This window comes from Octopus sinensis, linkage group LG5 (genome assembly GCF_006345805.1).
Source record: "Octopus sinensis linkage group LG5, ASM634580v1, whole genome shotgun sequence".
NCBI lineage: Eukaryota > Metazoa > Mollusca > Cephalopoda > Octopoda > Octopodidae > Octopus > Octopus sinensis.
The window spans coordinates 56,755,732-56,775,082 of NC_043001.1; the positions used below are offsets into that span (position 1 = coordinate 56,755,732).

Below are 19,351 nucleotides of genomic sequence, written 5' to 3' on the forward strand. Positions count from 1 at the left end.
AATCCTGATCTACAATCCTGAAATTTTGGATTCCTATGTTTTCATTCCTGCGATTGTTTTTGGCGATTTTTTTTTTACATGAGTAAAAAAGAATATTGCTTTAAAATTTGGCACGAAGCTAGCAATTTCGGGGGCATGGCTAAGTCGGTTACATTGACCTCCGTGTTCTGCTAGTATCTGTTTGATCGAATTCTAAAGGATGGAAGGCAAAGTCGACCTTGGCGGAGTTTGAACTCAAAAGGTGAAGACAGACAAAATGCTACTAAGCAATTTTGTCCGACATACTAACGATTCTGCCAGCTTGCCGTCTTACCAGTTCTGCTAAAGTTACAGTAAGTATGCTATTACTACTACTGGTGCTACCGCCACTACTATTGATTATAATAATAATAATAATAATAATAATCCTGGTGTAGCTCTACTACTATTATTACTGTTGCTGTACTTTCATAACTACTGCGAGCAGTAGTACTAGAACGTAAAAACAGACGATATGCGATAAAGTATTTTGTCCCGCTCGTTAACGATTCTGCCAGCTCGCTGCCTTTCTGCTTTACTAATGTTGTAAAAGAAAATGCAGTGGGGCTGGTGGAATCGTTAATACGCCAGGCAAAAAGCTTAGCAAATGCCGCCGACGCCGACTTTGCCTTTCTTTCTTCGGACTCAATAAAATAAGTGGCACATGACTACTGGTGTCAATGTGATTGACTCCCTCCTCAAACCCGCTGGCCTTGTGCCAAAATCTGAAACCAATATTGTAAAAGAAAAGTGCAGTGAGCTGGCAGAATCGTTAGCACACAGGGCAAAATGCTTAACATCATTTCGTCTGTCTTTACGTTCTGAATTCAAATCCCCGCGAAACCGACCACGCCTTTCATCCTTTCGAGGTCGATAAAAGAAGTACAAGTTGAGCATTGGAGTCGTTGTAATCGATTTACCCACTTCCTCGAAATTACTGGTCTTGTGACAACATTTCAAAGCAGTATTGTAAAAAAAAGAGACAATGTGTCAAAGAACTTTTCGATTTTTCTATTAACATTTTTATTGACAAAGAACTGTTGTTATTACCACTTCGAAGCTCTAAAGTAATATCACTTTTCCTTATACTCTGTTTTAAATCTCTGTTATTCTTTTCCTTGTCATACCTCACTGTCATATCAATTTGCACCACGCAGTGAACCTTTACAAAATATTATCAAGACCCAGTGAACATAGAAGAACATTATTTACATTCTACACATAAATGACACAAAAAGAACTATTTCTTTCCTTGTTTTCACAAATATAACTTTCTCAATATATATTATTCCCTTTTCTTAAGTTAATGTTTACTGCTTTTCATATAACATGAAATGTTGTGTATTATGCTTTAAGTGTCCGTTTTTATATAACACATAGCTTGTGTATATTACATTGACTATAATTTTTACCTATAACACACAATCTGTTTTTATATTGCTTAGAATCTGTTTTTATGTTACGTTCCATAATTATTACCCATGCAGACCGGGCAATCTATACACTACAGACAGAAACATGTTACAACAGACTTTTCTATAAAATAGAAATATACTAACTGCATTCTATTCAAATCCAAGAAGCATTTTAAAATCTACAAACGTAAACACGATATAAAACAGCGGAGGCAGGACTCAAACCAGCTTACGAACGCATTAACGCACAGAGCACGTGTTCGTCGAAATAATAAATTGCAATTTTAGAGGAATAATTAATTTTCGTAGTGCCGTTGTTGAACAAGCTGATATGGCATGCCAGCATCTGAAACCGATGAATCATCTGATGTTTTGTAATTAATTTAAGCAGGAGGGGAAACTTTAACTGCTTATCTATCTGTAATAATCCTTGTTTATAATCGTACCTTATCTTAGTGATTCAATCAAAACATATTTATCACACTTTGCTTTTTCTCAGTTTCTTTATCTTACAACTTATTCCATGGTCTCAGGCAATATGATGTTAATTCATCAACAAGGAACCATCTGAAGCAGATGATGCATAAAGCACGCTAATGCACTTAAGTATATGTATGGATGTACACACGCATACACGCACATATTTTTATCTTTTACTTGTATCAGTGATTAGACTGCAGCTATGCTGGGGTACTGCTTTGAAAGGTTTTAGTTGAATAAATCGACCACATTGCTATTTCTTAAGACTGGTATTTATAATAAAAGTATTTTCGTCGAATCTGTAAGTCATGGGGACGTAAACAAACCAATACCAGCTGTCCAGTGATGGTGGAGGAGAAACACACATATACAGACAAAGATAATACATGACAGACTTTTTTCTCAACATATATTATTCCATTTTAAGGCAGCGAGCTGACAGAAACGTTACTGCACCTGACAAAATGCTTTGCAGCATTTCTTCTGAGTTTGCGTTCAGACTTCAAATGCCCTCGGCTTCGATAAAATATGTACCACTTGAACACTGGGATCAATGTAATCGATGTATACCTCCCTCGAAATTGCTGGCGTTGTGCCAAAATTTGAACTTCAATAGAAATTTTCCCCTTTTCTTAAATTAATGTTTTCTGCTTTTCCTATCATTTTGATAACACATGAAATGGTTTGTCTTATATTCTAAACTTCTCTTTTTATACATTATTTACAATGAATGGACTGTACTTTCTAGCTTTTATGAGTTCTAGAGGAGTTTCGAACCCAGCCCTTTATTCCTAAGGTATTCTTTTTTGCTGATGTTACTTTTTTTCTGTTGATATTATTTCCCAAATCCCTGCCTGGGATTGAACTCAGAATCCGAGGGTTAGCAGCTCACGCTCTTATCCACTACGCTATATGCCCGTAGAGTAAATTTTGTAGCTTATAAACGTAATATTTCATATTTTCTTAATACCAGTTCCCATATTACATTTACATCTGCACTAGGTCTGCTTAGGAGATTATTGTGTCCTAGCATATGTACTGGCTCTTTTAATATTCGTATTTTCCAGTGGTTGTCTCTGTCTATTATTTAAACTTCACTCCGCAGAGGGAGGTGGTCTCTGTTTTCCCCATACATGAGCGGCTATACCCGATTTTGCAGCATCCTCTCGCTTCACAGCTTTACGATGTTCCTCTACCCTTATTTTAAGGAGGAGGTATGTTTCGCTTTTGTATAACCTACTGCAAATGCATGGGTTGGAGTACACGCAGCATTTGGTCATATTTTCTTCTATGGGTGGATTTACTCAGAGGAGGTATTTGCAAAGTGTCGTATTACTTCCGAATATTGTCCTAGAGGCCTTTGACATGGGTAGACAGACTGCGGTCAGTTTATGGGTTTTATCCCGTTTCGTATTCCTAATTGGAGTAGATAGTATGTTTTCTGGATAGTTGTTGCATAATAGGTTGTTTCTTAGCCTGATAATTTCTTCCTAGTGTGTGACAGGATCGCTACTTATAGTCTTTGCTCGATGTTTTAGGCACTGAGCAATCCTTGTATGGATGGTGGGAATTGAAGTTGAGGTATTGTCCAGTGAAGGTTGGCTTACGATATACGAATGTCCTGAACCCATACTCAGTGCGTGTTATTAATACATCCAGGAATGCCAGTGTTGGGTCTGTTGTCAGTACTTCATTGGCATGAAGTAATCTTTGTTCTTGATTAAGATCTGTGACAACTTCCTCTCTGTTTTCAGAGTTGGATCTTTTTTTATTTTGCTGTAGCTTTCTTCAATTATGAGACTTGCTAATTTTACCGAGTATTCAGACTTGTTCATTCGCCGGAAATATGGTGGAACTGTCACTCTGTAATGTTTTGATAGCGAATTTTTCTCCCTAGAGATGTTTGGTTTGGGAAGTTTCCTTTTCTTTAGTACCTTCTCAACAGGGGCTAGGCTATTATGTCCAAGTATAAGGCGGCGAGCTGGCAGAAACGTTAGCACACCGGGCGAAATGCGTAGCCGTATTTCGTCTGCCGTTACTTTCTGAGTTCAAATTCTGCAGAGGTCGACATTGCCTTTCATCCTTTCGGGGTCGATAAATTAAGTACCAGTTACGCACTGGGGTCGATGTAATCGACTTAATCCGTTTGACTGTCTTTGTTTGTCCCCTCAGTGTTTAGCCCCTTGTGGGTAGTAAAAAAATATACATTATGTCCAAGTATGGAATGCGCTTGATGGTTGTCGCAAAGTTGAAACCTTTGTTTAGTACTGCTTCTTCAGAGTTGTCCAGATGTCGCCTACTTACGTTAATTACTGCTTTCACAGGTAGGTGATGGACTTTGGTCTTCATTCTCTGAATATTGAGCTTCATAAGCTTCTTTACCTGGCGTGTCTTCACCTTCTCAAATTCTTTCTTGCACGACTTTTCTAGATCTTGTTGGATTCTCTCTCTACCATCCTCTCTGGTTATTCTCCCAAATAATGAAGACAATCTGTCTCTGATTTCGTTATTTAGTTGATGTTTTTCCAATGGTTATAATGGATCCTCTCATGGGCGAGGGCGTGCCCTGTTTTTTCCGCTACTCTCCGAGCATTATTTGAATTCACTGATGTCATTACAGTCAGTCCAGGTGACATTAGCTTTGAGTCTCTACATCTACACAGAAACGTTAGATGGCTTGAAAGACCATCTAGTTTCTAATAGAGTTTCTCAGTATGTCTCCATTGAAGTCTAATGTTGACTCCGTACCGATTAGTATTCTATTCTTATATAACACGACTAGTTGTGTATATTACATGTAACTAAATATATATGATGGACTTCTTCCAGTTTCTGTTTACTAAATCCACTTAAAACTCTTTGGTCGACCTCGGTCTATGGCAGAGGACACTTATCAAAGGTGCCTCGCATTGGGAACGAAGCAGACAGATTGTGATTGGGAAGCAACTTCTTACCACACAGCCATGCCTGCGCCTAGTGACTTCATCTACATTAATATGAAGAAATAATAATAAAAATAAGCATTTATAACATTTAAAAAAAAAGACTAAAACTTCAGTCTTTTTGGATCTCGTCCAGTATTCGCGTCATTAAATCCATACCTGTTGTCAAAGGCAGTTTGACAAATAGTTTACATTTCAGCTGATATTAAGAATAAATCATCCAGCGTTATAAAGCATGAATCTTAGTTGTTTTCGATGAATATTTCATAACGCAGAGTAGGACAATTTGATTAATTTATATGCTTTATGGAGGGTTATGCAATTTTTCAGGGAGACGTGTTTCTAGGTTTACCAACTGGAAAAATTTATTCCACGATATATTTTACAAGACTGTTAAAACACACGCACACACACACACACACACACATACACACACACACACCACACACACACACACACACACACACTCACACACACACACATTATTATTCATATATTATATTCATTAGTCTAAACTACATGATATGTTATTGGCACTCCGTCAGTTACGACGACGAGAGTTCCAGTTGATCCGATCAACAGAACAGCCTGTTCGTGAAATTAATGTGCAAGTGGCTGAACACTCCACAGACAAGTGTATCCTTATTGTAGTTCTTTGGGGGATTCAGCGTGACAAGCCTGTTTCTTTAAAATACAGGTACAACTAATCTCTGTCAGGTGAGTAGACTTGAGCAACATGAAATAAAGTATCTCTCTCAAGGACAGAACGCGTCGCTGGGAATTTAACTCACAACTTAGGACCGTGAGCCAAATATCCCTAACCACTAAGCCACGCGCATTCACTACACACGATATGTATACTAGACATATAAACGTAAGCATGACATACACACAGATGTGTGTGTGTGCGCGTCTGTGTATGGTCGTTAGAAACCTTTCTTTTCGTACGAGTTAGTATGCAGTTTCACTTACGTTTTTAAAGATTCGTATTGTACACGGGTCGTTTCTGTTCTCATTTGTAGCTCTTTTTGAGAAAATAATGAATTCTTACTAGTTTAGCCACAAAACTGAGTTTATTGCTAAATTAATTTTATGTAAATTAAAAATATACATACATCTAATGCATGTAATGTGTAAGATGTTTGAGAGACATAAGGCATAGACAAATATTAACTTCAAGAGAAACAAATCATTTGAGAACAACTAGATACTCTTCAAATGGATTCGAACTTACAATTAGGCAGATCAATGCTGAAACTATTCATCTGCCACTATCTTCCCATTATGAGATAGAAATCCACTCACAAGACAAGGTGTTTGTTGACCCGCTGTTATAGTAGAAGAAACCTGCTCGAGGCGTCACGCAGTGGAGCTGATACAGAAACCATATAGATAAAGACCACTTCGATCATGAGTAGCCATGATATATACATATATATATATATATATATAATTCTTTTATTTGTTTCAGCCATCTAACTGTGGCCATGCTGGACCACCGCTTTTAGTCGAACAAATCGACCCCAGACTTATTCTTTGTAAGCCTAATACTTATCCTATCGGACTCTTTTGCTGAACTGCTAAGTTACGGGAACGTAAGCACACCAAGACACCAACATCGGTTGTTAAGTGATGGTGAGGGGGGAAAGACAAACACACACACACACACACATATACATTTATGTATATATATACGACGGGCTTCTTTCAGTTTCCGTCTACGAAACTCTATTCACAAGGATTTGGTCGGCCCGAAGCTATAGTAGAAGACACTTGCTCAAGGTGCCACGCAGTGGAACTGAACCCATAACCATGTAGTTTGTAAGCAAGCTATTTACCACGCACCCACTCCTGCACATATAGCTACTTACAACACATCCACTCCTATATATATATATATATATATATATATATATATATATATATATATATATGTGTGTGTGTGTGTGTGTGTGTGGTGTGTGTGTGTGTGTGTGTGTGTGTGTGTGGTGTGTGTGTGTGTGTGTGTGTTGAGATAACCGTTCAGCGATTATCTTCCTGAACAGCTTGTAAATGAATGAGCAGAAGCCAAGAGGACAGGTTGGGTTCAGAAAGAAGTACAGCACTATAGGTCATATGTTTGCTCTAACGCAGTCGTTGGAACAAGCGAGACAGTTGCTTTTGTGCGTTGCATTCATTGATTACAGAAAAGCCTTCGACAGCATCGAAATCAACGCAAAACTGCAAGCTCACAGGAAACAAGACGCAAAGTTCTAAGGCAATCGACGGACCCGTCAATTGTCGAAAGGTATCCGCGCGAACGGAAGAGACCACTCGGAAGACCTCCAGTCAGGTGAGAAGATGGAAAGATTATTTAAGAAAAATGTTTGGAACAACATGGAAGAGCACGTGGGGAAAGGAGCAAATACTGTGGCTAGCGGAGCCGTCTCGGCCCCTGACAGTCTGGCCGATCCAGGTCACACACACACACACACACACACACACACACACTCACTCACTCACATAGAAAACAGGTACTCTTCACAGATAGAGATTTAAAACAAAATACATGCAATGGATTCGAACGTATGACTTACAAGTTGGCAGATCAACGTTGAATCTGTTTATCCTGCCACTATCTTCCCATTAAACGACTTGGTTAATAAATAATTCAGGTAACATTAATGCAACGTATAGCCAGTTGTTTGACCAGAGCGATTGAAGTGTCAAAACAACAGGGGAGAATATTCATCACAGCATTAGGCGTATACTCGTATATCAACAGGACTGGCTGAAACCAACGCCGGTGTACAGTTATGGCGTTTTAAAATATGTATAACTGCCGCTGTTATTTACATACATGTATTTGTATTGCTCTCTCCATTTCTCACTTTCCCTCTTTCACTCTCAACATATGCACATGCTTGCATATGTGGGTTGTGTGTGAGTGTGTGAGTGTGTGTGTGTGTGTATGCATGAATATATGTATATATAGATAGATAGCTACAAATAAATATACAGACATGTTTGCATATATATATGTATATGCATATATAATAGTATGCATACACACACACATATATATTCATATCCACACATATATGTATCTAGGTATAGTGCTAAATCTATCTTCCGTTTCCTTCATCAATTATATATATATACATACATACATATATATATATATATATATATATATATATATATATATATATATATATATATATATATATATATGTACATACATACATATATGCATACATACCGACACATACCGATACGTGCATGCGTATGGGTGGAATATACCTCTATGTATAACTGAATTTACAATCGTACACACGTGTTTATACATATAGATATATATATATATGTGCATGCATATACATTCACATTGCGTGTCTGCATGGACACCGAGAGGTTGAACGGGAGTAAATTTAGAGATCAATTCATTAAGCAAAGATATGTTTATAGGAATTCACATGTTTGTATACATATATAATATCGTGTTTCATTACTTGCCTGCTTCGTACGTCCCTATATCCTTGTGTTCATGGCACTATGGTAGACAAATGACATGTATACATACATAGTTACGTGCGCAAACTATATGTGTGAGTGTACGTATGTATGTGTATATGTATTTGCATATATATATGCATATATGCATATACTTATATGCATATTGCATGTATATTAATATATATATACATCCATCCATCCATACATGCATGCATACATATATTATATATATATATAATAATATATATATATATATATATATATATATATATATATGTATACATATATATATATATGTATATATATAAATAAAATGTGGGAGACAAGGAGAATGAGATGGCAGGGACAAAGAGAGATAAGACAAACATACATACATATGTGAGTGTGTCTATGCTTCTATATATTAATATGTGAGTGAGAGAAAAGGAGGTACTAGAGCATAGTTAAGTGAAAGAAATGATTCACTATCATGAACCATTAGTTGATATTAGGTAATTTATGATCCGGAAATGGAATTCTGTGATTCCCTGTTAATGTTGATGGCAGCATTATTGGTTTTGGTAGCATTCAAAGTAGACATTGTTATTGACTACATGTTCATCCATAACTTCAATAATATATACATTTGATCATTTTTTACATTGTCCTTTACCAACGATAATGGCTGTACACATGCAAGCTTTTTACATTATGGGCATTATATGTGCATGGATATATGTGTGTGTGTGTACGTACATATATGTACGTGTATAGATTTATTTATATATATATTTATGCATGTATATATGTACAAATGTATACAAACACACACACTTAAACATATATATATATATATATGTGTATATATATATACATATATATATATATATATATATATACATACATATACACACACACACATATATATATATGTATATATATATATATATATATATATATATATATATATAATATATATATATATATATATATAATATATATATGTATATATATACATACATACATACAGGAAGCTGCACAGAAAATTATGTCCGTTTATATATACTTATATATACATATATATGTATTATATATATATATATATATATATATATATATATATATATATATTATATATATATATATATATGTGTGTGTGTGTGTGTGTATGTATATTATATATACACACATATATATATTATATATATATACACTATTATATATACATATATGTGAAAAATATATGATATATATAATCAATATACATATATAATGAACACATAAACACACCACAAACGCAGACACACTCACACACACACACACACACACACACGCTTATATTCTTGAAATATTTGTCTCTTCTTGTGCATCGTTTTACGTGTCTGATTCGCGTGCGGGTGTCTATGTGTCTGTTTAATAATGAAAATACAGAGAATTAATAAATAAATAAAAATACGTGTCATATTAAATATATCCATTCTACTTACATATTCTGCAATATGTGTGCGTGTTTGTGTGTCTGCATATATGTGTATTTGTGTATATATGCATGTAGATATACATATAATACACACACACAAACACACACGCAAAAACACACTCGTACATATATATACATACACATATACATATGCATATGTATATTTGTACATGTATATTCAAATATATACTAACATATATGCAAATATATATATATATGTATACTGTTTATGTATGTTTATATGAAAGTGTGCTTCACATACACATACATATATACTTGCACACACACATATGCGTATATGGATGTACATATTTACGTGTGTGTGTGTTTACAAATGCTTATGTAGTCTTCGAAGAGATATATTGGTGCATTTACTATGTTTCCTGAATGTACAATATAAGCAGTGAGTTAGTTTTATCCTTAATGGATTCTTATTAATTTTTCGTATAGATTCAAAGATCGGACATTGTCTGTCTGCGAAGACTATTTTTCACTGTTTCTCTGTTTGTTTCTCGTCTCGAAGTAACTTCCTTTGTTGAAGAAATGATATCTAATAATTATTGTTATTCTTCATCTTATTTACTTCAGGGGACAATGTTACAGCTCCGTGCTGCGTCAATATCTTTGATTAACAATATTTCACTCACTAGACCATTTTGGTTATATTTCGTGTAGTTACATGCCTGTTATATTTTGCAGATAACTGCATTCTTGTGCGTAAAAGCAAATGTAGTTGGTAAACATAATATGTATTTAAAAGTTTCATCTCTACACTGCAGCTATTAGTGGGCTAAGCCTAAAATGGTTTTGGTCGATTATGTATTGGTCTCGCCACTTCGATTGGTGCTAAAATTATCAACGTCGAAATGGTGAAACACCTGCCAACTTTGCTGTAAAAAGAGTGAATATGCGCAAAGGAACTTAAAGGGACTGGGTCGAAAACGAGAAATGATTTATTTTTTTCTGTCAAAGTATCGATTATATTGTTTCTCGTTGTAATACATCTACATACATGCATACACATCTATCTATTTATATATATATATGTATATGTATATATATATATATATATATATATATATATATATATATATACATACATAATTCATGCATACATATATACATACATATAGTTGTGTGTGTGTGTGTGTTTAAGTAAATGTAAGATCCAAGGATCGAGGTGTAGGAAGAAAGTTAGCCTCAAGCAATCCGTAGTAAAAATATAAAACTTTCAGGGACACTAAGGGTTTATTGAGACGGTGTATTTTCTAATTTTTCTCAATGGCATCGCTGCATGGTAAGAAGCTTGCTTCCCAACTACATGGTTCTGGGTTCAGTCCCACTGCGTGGCACATTCAGCAACTGTTTTCTACTATTGCGCTGAGTCGACCAAAGCTTTGTGATTTAAATGTACATGGAAACAGAAAGAAGCCAGTTGTATATATGTATGTATATATACATATATATATATATATATATAATATATATATATATATATATATATATATTATATATATATATATATATATATATATATATATATATATATATATATATAAAATCTGTTTACTTGTTTCGGTCTTTTTACTGCGGCCATGTTGGGGCACAGCCTTAAGAAAAATATGGAACACTTCACGAATTTGTGTCCTCTTTGCGCAGGCGCCATGTTAATCTCTGTATCGTTCCGATTTTAGTGTATGTACTTCTGAAGTATGCACATATGTAAATGTCTTTTATGCTTTATATGCTTCAGTCATTCTACTGCGGTCATGTTGGGACACCACCCTGAAGAAATTTTCATCGAATGAATCACTCACTAGTACTTGTCCTTTCAAGTCTGGTAATTATTCTATAGGTGTCTTTTGCCGAACCGCTAGCTTACGGAACCGCAAACAAACCTACACCGGTTGTCAAAATGTGGTGGGGGCCAAACACAGAAACAAAGGGCACTATTCAGCACAGGTATTGTTGGAAATGAGAGTCAAAAACAACACATAGACAAAGAAAGCATAGCCAGATCACCAGTGATTTCGCATTTGATTAATACTAGTCAGTTGCACTTACCCGGCATTATGAGTTTCGTTTTTACTCTCATTTCTAGCAATACTGGTGTTGACTAGTGCCCTTAGTCAGATTAGTGACGTCTATGTTTCTGCCTTTCGTTTGTAGATAGCGAATAAGCTACCTTTCACTATATATAATTTTTCCTTTCACCATTTATGAAAACAGCGTACGATTTCTACGGTAGTCTTATAAACTGACAAAGCGAGCAAACTTAACCCAGCTAATACGCATTTAACTAACATAATGCATTGCAAATATAGACTCTTTTCTAAACTTTGAACAACTAAAACTTATGGTGGAAAGAATTCAATAAAAATAGAGACAAATGCGCCGGCGCGCTCACACACATATCCAACGACATTCTCCATTGTTTTTGTATACTAAAAACACGTTATTAGTAAACACAAAGCTGTAACAGAAGTTAATTGTTAAATGTGCAATAAAATTTAACTGCACCTAGAAACTTTTGAAACAAGCATCTTACCGATACAACAATTTCTGCGTCAATGCATGCAATTATAGCTTTTTATTCAGTCACATAAATTATATACGCTGATTAGAGCGATAAACCTGTATTCTTATGTTTAATGGCCATTTAGTCTTCATTCTTAAAGATTTGAATACTTCGATAGACTTATAAATCATATATTTAACGTTTAAACTATTTTTCGCTGATGAGGCGTGATAAGACCAAAACATGCTTGGTGCTCTCAGTGTACTTTGAAACATGAGACCTGCCCATGACAGCATTCTAATTTCAATTGCTTGTGATAAATTTAGATTTCGTAGTCGTTTCTTCTACATTTTTTGAGAATTAAGTGATTTTTTTTCTCTTCACTATATGTACCAATTTAATTAATCAAAATATCTTGGCATATTTACATAAAGTATGTTAGTAAGCATATATTACGTAAAATAGTCGGAAACTAGTCTTAAAGAAGAAAGAAAAACATAACCTGTAAAGAACCAGAATCACGAGCAACCTTATACACAGACGCATAGATACATACATACATACATACATGCATACATACATACATACACACATACATACATACATACTGGGAACTTTCACAGAAACAATGATGTTGACAGGCTCTACCTAAGGAGAAATGAAGGTGGTAGAAGCCTGAGATCAGTGCAGACGGCCTACTAATGCTGCATGCTATCATTCAAGCAGCACCTGTTAAACAACAGCAGCAAAAATAAATATAATAATGCAGTCCTGAAAAGTGAAGTGAGCAACATTGTACGAGTTGGGAGTGAACTCCCCAAAAAACACTCTCTTCCTTATGATCTGCTATATAGCCCCAAACAGCTTGGCTGTCTTACCTCAGAGAAGACATGGATGGAAAGCACTTATCATACAAAAAAAGTCTCTGCATGGGTGGTTTGCCTGGAAGCTAGAAGACAGTAGAATTGGCACGAAGCGCAGCCTCTCTTGGACACAAGTCTACTACATCACATCGCACTTTGAAGGCTATGCGTTTGCAATCCAGGAACAGGAGATTGCCACAATGTACAGACGGGACATTGTCGTTTGAGATAGAGGGCCCTCATTCCATTCTATTCTAAAAGTGACACATGCCACTTTTAATCTTGTCATTAGTATTATATCACATCTGTAAATACTCTTCTAATGATCTTCTCAGTGTTCATACTTCAGAACTGCAAGAATTAGGAATTTCCCCCTTTTGCTGTTTAACGTTAAGTCTAACCTGATAGAGCTGGCTTTTAAATACAGTATTTCATCACAGAGGTTATCTGTCCTGCAGATATAAATGTCACTTTGAAAATCAAGGAAAGAGAGGATATCTATGGACAACTGATTTGAAACCTCCAGCTTCTATATATAGACTATGAATTCTTATTCATATCAATAGTAATTGGAGTACTAGGTTTTGTAAGTAAATGCTTAAAGGAGAATCTGGATAAACTAGGATTTTCAGAAAGAGAAATTAACCGGCTGATTCGTGCATTACAAGTTCAATCTGTGAGTGAAACAGTAAAAATATGCAAGACTTTTGTCAAGTTCCAAATGTGAATTTGTCTGTGTTAACTACATCCCTAAGACAGAACCTTGTATCTTTTTTGGGAACTGGCCCCTCCTCAGTGAAAGATTTATAATAATTAATGAACAGAAGAGACATCCATCCATCCATCCATCCATCCATCCATCCATCCATCCATCCATCCATCCATCTATCCATCCATACATACATACCTACATACATACATACATACATACATACATACATACATACATACATACATACATACATACATACATACATGTAACCTGTCTCAGGCTTAGAAACATTTATGAGATGGATAGAAAGAAGTGGTTAGAAGTTGAGTTTTTACTTTCCCCGCGTGCTAAATATCTGTTTTTATACGAATCTCGTATTATTTCTGTTGCAGAGAAGTTTAGTTTATTGAGAGCCACTAAACAAGTTTGTATTAAAAATTTGAGACAAAATTACAGTTGAAGTGATGAAAAGCTCCCTTGTCTGTTTCTTAAAGGTTTTATCCCGAATGGATGAAGTCATTATTTTCTTAAGGATTTTCATCTTCCCTTTAAACTTTGTATCACACATTTATTTTCAAAAAGTCAACCGAACTTCTGAAACAGCCTCCTCTATTCTTCTAAACGATTTACACATAGTCTCTGCCCTCATTCCATTCTAATTCTAAAAGTGACACATGCCACTTTTAATCTTGTCATTAGTATTATATCACATCTGTAAATACTCTTCTAATGATCTTCTCAGTGTTCATACTTCAGAACTGCAAGAATTAGGAATTTCCCCTTTTTGCGTACTTATTATTGCCGTTTAACGTTAAGTCTAACCCGATAGAGCTGGCCTTTTAAATACAGTATTTCAAATATGATTATTACATTTTGTTGTCAGGTGTGATATATCAAGGATCACATGTATCGAATGTCCCTTTCCAGTTTAAGAAGATACAGTGTGACTTCAGAGAGCATTAGCAACTATTTATATCAGGTCTATCCACCACACTGAGGTGTTCCTCTAAGTCAAGATATTGTTGTCCAGAAAAAGATCGACCATGTCGTTCTCTAACACTATAGAAATGACGCCTCTTTTACAAATTTGTAAAAGAAATCGGAACCGAGATTTACTCATTTTTAGTGTTGTATTATGTACAACAGGCTAAGAAGGCAAAAAGTCATGGAAAAAGATATTTCTTCGACATATTTGTGGTGGATATTATGTACTGAAATGAGATTTAAACTGGGTTAAAAATACGAACAAATAAAACTGCTACATATTTGTATCTGATGAAGCGAGAGTAAGAGTTGTTAGCTGGTGATGCAAAATTAATGAAGGAACATCTGTGCAGTAATGTATACTGTTAAAGTAGCAGCTAGATCATTTCCAAATTTCCTCCTATCGTTTTGTACATGGACGGATACTCTGTATAATATAGTCTTAGATAGGCATAGCTGAAGTGAAAGGTGGAATGGTCAAGATTGCAAAGCTTGTGATCAAAGGTTTGTTCAGTTATACATAACCTGTGACTAAACAACCTCAAAAGCAACATCATGTTTAACCAAACCATAGGCACTTTGGATTTTACAGATGATATGACACAGAGTTTGGTATTCCACAGATCAGTGCTCGTTCAAATTTATCTGGCAAAGCAAACTTACACTAGTTTAGAAATGTAAATATCTCTCGACAAATACTGAATGATTAGATAACCAGCAAAAGATTAGTATTATTGTGTATAGTGCCAAGAACGAGTCAGTCTAGTGGAACCCATTTGCTTCTAAGCTGTTGATAATGAACAGAAATTTTAGGCAATTTTATGTGAAATGAGAGATTTGGACAAAAGGAAAAAAGGATGGTGGAGGAAATAGATAAAATAAAATAAAAAAAAGCAAATCTTTCGGGCTCAAATTGATAGGCGATAATCACATTCACATGGATACACATGCATGAAAACTAGAATAAAAAGGCGCGATTGTTACGCATGGAAAACCTCTGATCGTCTACATGATCAGAACTAAACTAGGGCTAAACAACAACACTAACAAGTTACTACTGTAGGATGATTTAATTGTTAAACTGGCATCCCCATGCAAGTTCAAGTACACAGAACGCCTACGGATACCAATGCACACTCGAAAATACATCCAAACACATACGTATGTTGAAATTTATGTCTAAGCATCCACATGTAAGCGCATATACATACGCGTATGCAGAGATGCATTATACACATACGCACTTTGATCCGATTCATAACAACACTTACAAAGAGTTAAAGCTGGACAAATCTCAGATGTTTCCATCCATTGAGAAATCAATCTAAAACTTTTTCCTGCGACTGCTGCGGTTGCTGCTACTGCTGCCGCTGCTGCAGTTATTATTTCTGTTGTTGTTTCTGCTGCCAGATATGACGATACTAGATAACTTCTGCCCTAATCCGTTATTGGATACGTTTCCTATAGCAGCCAAACAATATATTTGTTGGGTAGGGCTACATCAAGGCTGACTTATCTTAGAAGCTTCATAAATCTAATATCCATTTTATTATTTGATTCTTAAGCTCAATATAGTATTTTTTGTTTTTATTTATTCGTTTATCAATTCTAGGAATTAGACAGACGTTGCCCTTTATTTATTGCAATCTATTTAATTCTTTTGATATTTGAAATCATTCTACTTTATATTTTCGATTTTAAACAAATTGGAATTTGGCTTATAATTTTTTCTCTATTGAGAAAAACTAAACATGAAAAGAAAGACGAAGAGAGAGGGAGACAGAGAGAAAGAGAAAGAAAGAGAGAGGGGTGATGGGGAGAAGGAGATAAACATGAATATGGAAAATGAGTTAGAATTGTCCCAGAGATAAAATAGATAAATCTAAATTAAAAAGAAAAATCACAACGCGAAAGAGAAACAAGCAAATAATATAATCCTTAATAGCACCAAATATTATTTGTTTATTTTTGCATATATTATTAGACAGTATAGTGCTGTAACAAAGAAATATATAGAATAATCTCCAAAACTAATGATATTAAATCTAAACCAAGGCTGAAATTTTATTGACGAGGAGACAAAATGAAAACAAAAAAAAAAAACGAAATATTCTTGTGAAAAACTAAGTATAATTCTAAAAATGGAAAATCAGACCCTAAAAGAAATAGAATCCATTAAAAGGAAAGCAACCTCTCCCTCGAAAACGAAACAAAAATGAAAGACAAGCACACCCAAAGTCGTGTCAAGATATCGTACAAGTAAAACAAATATTTATGGAAATGAATAAATGCAGCAACAAAATGATTACAGTATCCTAACATTGTAATGCACAGTGAAATATGAGTGTGTGCATGTGTGTGTGGTGTCGTATATATATAATATATATATATATATATATCTATATATATATATATATAGATATTATATATTATATATATATCTTTATTATATATATATATATTATATATATATATATTTATATATATATATATCTATATATATATATATAAAATAGCCATGCTAGATCGTTAGCCACTACACACATTTTTTCTCTCCTTGTTTTTTCTGTGTCCTTTTCTATTGAAGAGCGTAGGCTCGAAACGTAAAAGACTTTTTATATTCCTGAGCGTTATCTAATACCTCTGTTTGTTTGTACACCACCTGTCTCCGTCTTTTGTTTTTTTTCGTAAACTCTCTCTCTCTCATCTCTCTCTCTCTCTCTATATATATATATATATATATATATATAATTTATATTTATTTATATTTATATTCTCTTATACATATTGTATTATTGTATCATATTACTTCTTTATGTACACTCTTTATGTACACTGTTTTGTTCATATTATTATGTTTGACCTTAAAGTTTCTTATGTGGTGGTTTATAAAGTATATGATTGGGTATTATCTGGTAATTAATATTTGATTTGGATGTTTTCTCCATTTTCTTATTTTTATTATGAATTTGTGGTAAAACATTTTACCTTTGTCCATATAATACAGTAAATGAATTAATTGCATCATCGCAATCTTAACATTTATGTATTAACTTTGTTGGGTACTTCACTAGCAGTATATTGGATATATGTTATCCCATGAGGGTTGCATCTCAATTTGTATATATATATATATATATATATATATATATATATATATATATGCATGCCATGATAGATAGCTAGCAACTACACATTCTTTATTTTCTCTCCTTGTTTCTTTGTGTTCCTTTCTGTGGAAGAGCGTAGGCTCGAAATATTAAAGACTTTTTCACTTCCCGAGCGTTATACTAATACATCTGTTTGTTGTCTACATCACCTGTCTCCGTCTTTTGTTTTCTTTTTGTGAATTCTCCCTATATATACGTATATTTAAACATATATGTATGTATATAGATATACATATATACATATACATCTGTCTGTCTGTCTCTCTATATATGCATATATATGTGTGTATCAAAATAACATTGATCCTGTTGTCATCGGGGCGGGCATGATATGTCGATTATTACGCATGTTCTTTCTTTTTTATTCACCACACCATTGTCTGGTCAGGTGATGGCACTGGATCATTGCATCCCAAATGATTTTGCAATTCTCATTCTCGGTGACTCCTTCTTGGGTTTGCTCATACCATGTCTTTGATCTTTGTAGGCCGTGATTTCCACAGGGCTTCCAATGCATCATTCTTGCCACATTGTTATGGCGTCGTATTATTATTATTATTATTATTATTATTATTATTATTATTATTATTATTATTATTATTATTATTGTTATTCACTGAACACGTAAGTCTCGTTTAAAACCATTGTTTTTATCAGATTTGTTGTGTTTTTTTGTAAAATGTTTGTTATAACTTATTAAGAGCATCAGAAGTATTGTGTAGCTATTTTGCTCTGCAAGATGTCTTTTGCTCGGTTGGCGTTTTAAAGAAGATCCATATATACAAGTTGGCGTCAACAACATTCGTTATGGGAGCATTGAGGGAGAGAACCGTTTCTTCCACAGCCGAATACTTTCCTTTACTTCATTCACTCATTCCATTAAGTTACAGGAGCCGATTGTTGAGAGCGGCAGCTACAGTAACGTCGTCAACAACAACAACAACAACAAAAACGACAGCCTCAATACCGTCGGACTGCTAGACGTTGGCAGTATCGCAGGAAATATCAGCCACAATATCACCCCTCCTACCATCACCAGTAGTAGGACGAAGTTAAGCCCGCGAAAGGACATCACAGATAATGAAAATAGCAGCAACAACAGGCAACAGCAAATCTGTGTTGTAGAAGGTAGAAAGTGTATATGCGAATTTTGTGGGACCACAAGACACCTTAGTGCATTCTGCCCCGAAAAATAGGAGGCTCGAGGCCATTGTTACAGTGCGCTCAACAATAGCAACAACAAAGACAATACGCCACACCTGCAGCATCATCAACAACGGAGACAGCAGGAACAA

General features: G+C 34.8%; 1 pseudogene; it reads right to left on the reverse strand.

Moving 5' to 3' along the window:
* Positions 1–11,425: 11,425 nt before the first annotated feature.
* LOC115212466 lies at positions 11,426–11,523 on the reverse strand (annotated as a pseudogene).
* Between the last annotated feature and the right edge of the window lie 7,828 nt (positions 11,524–19,351).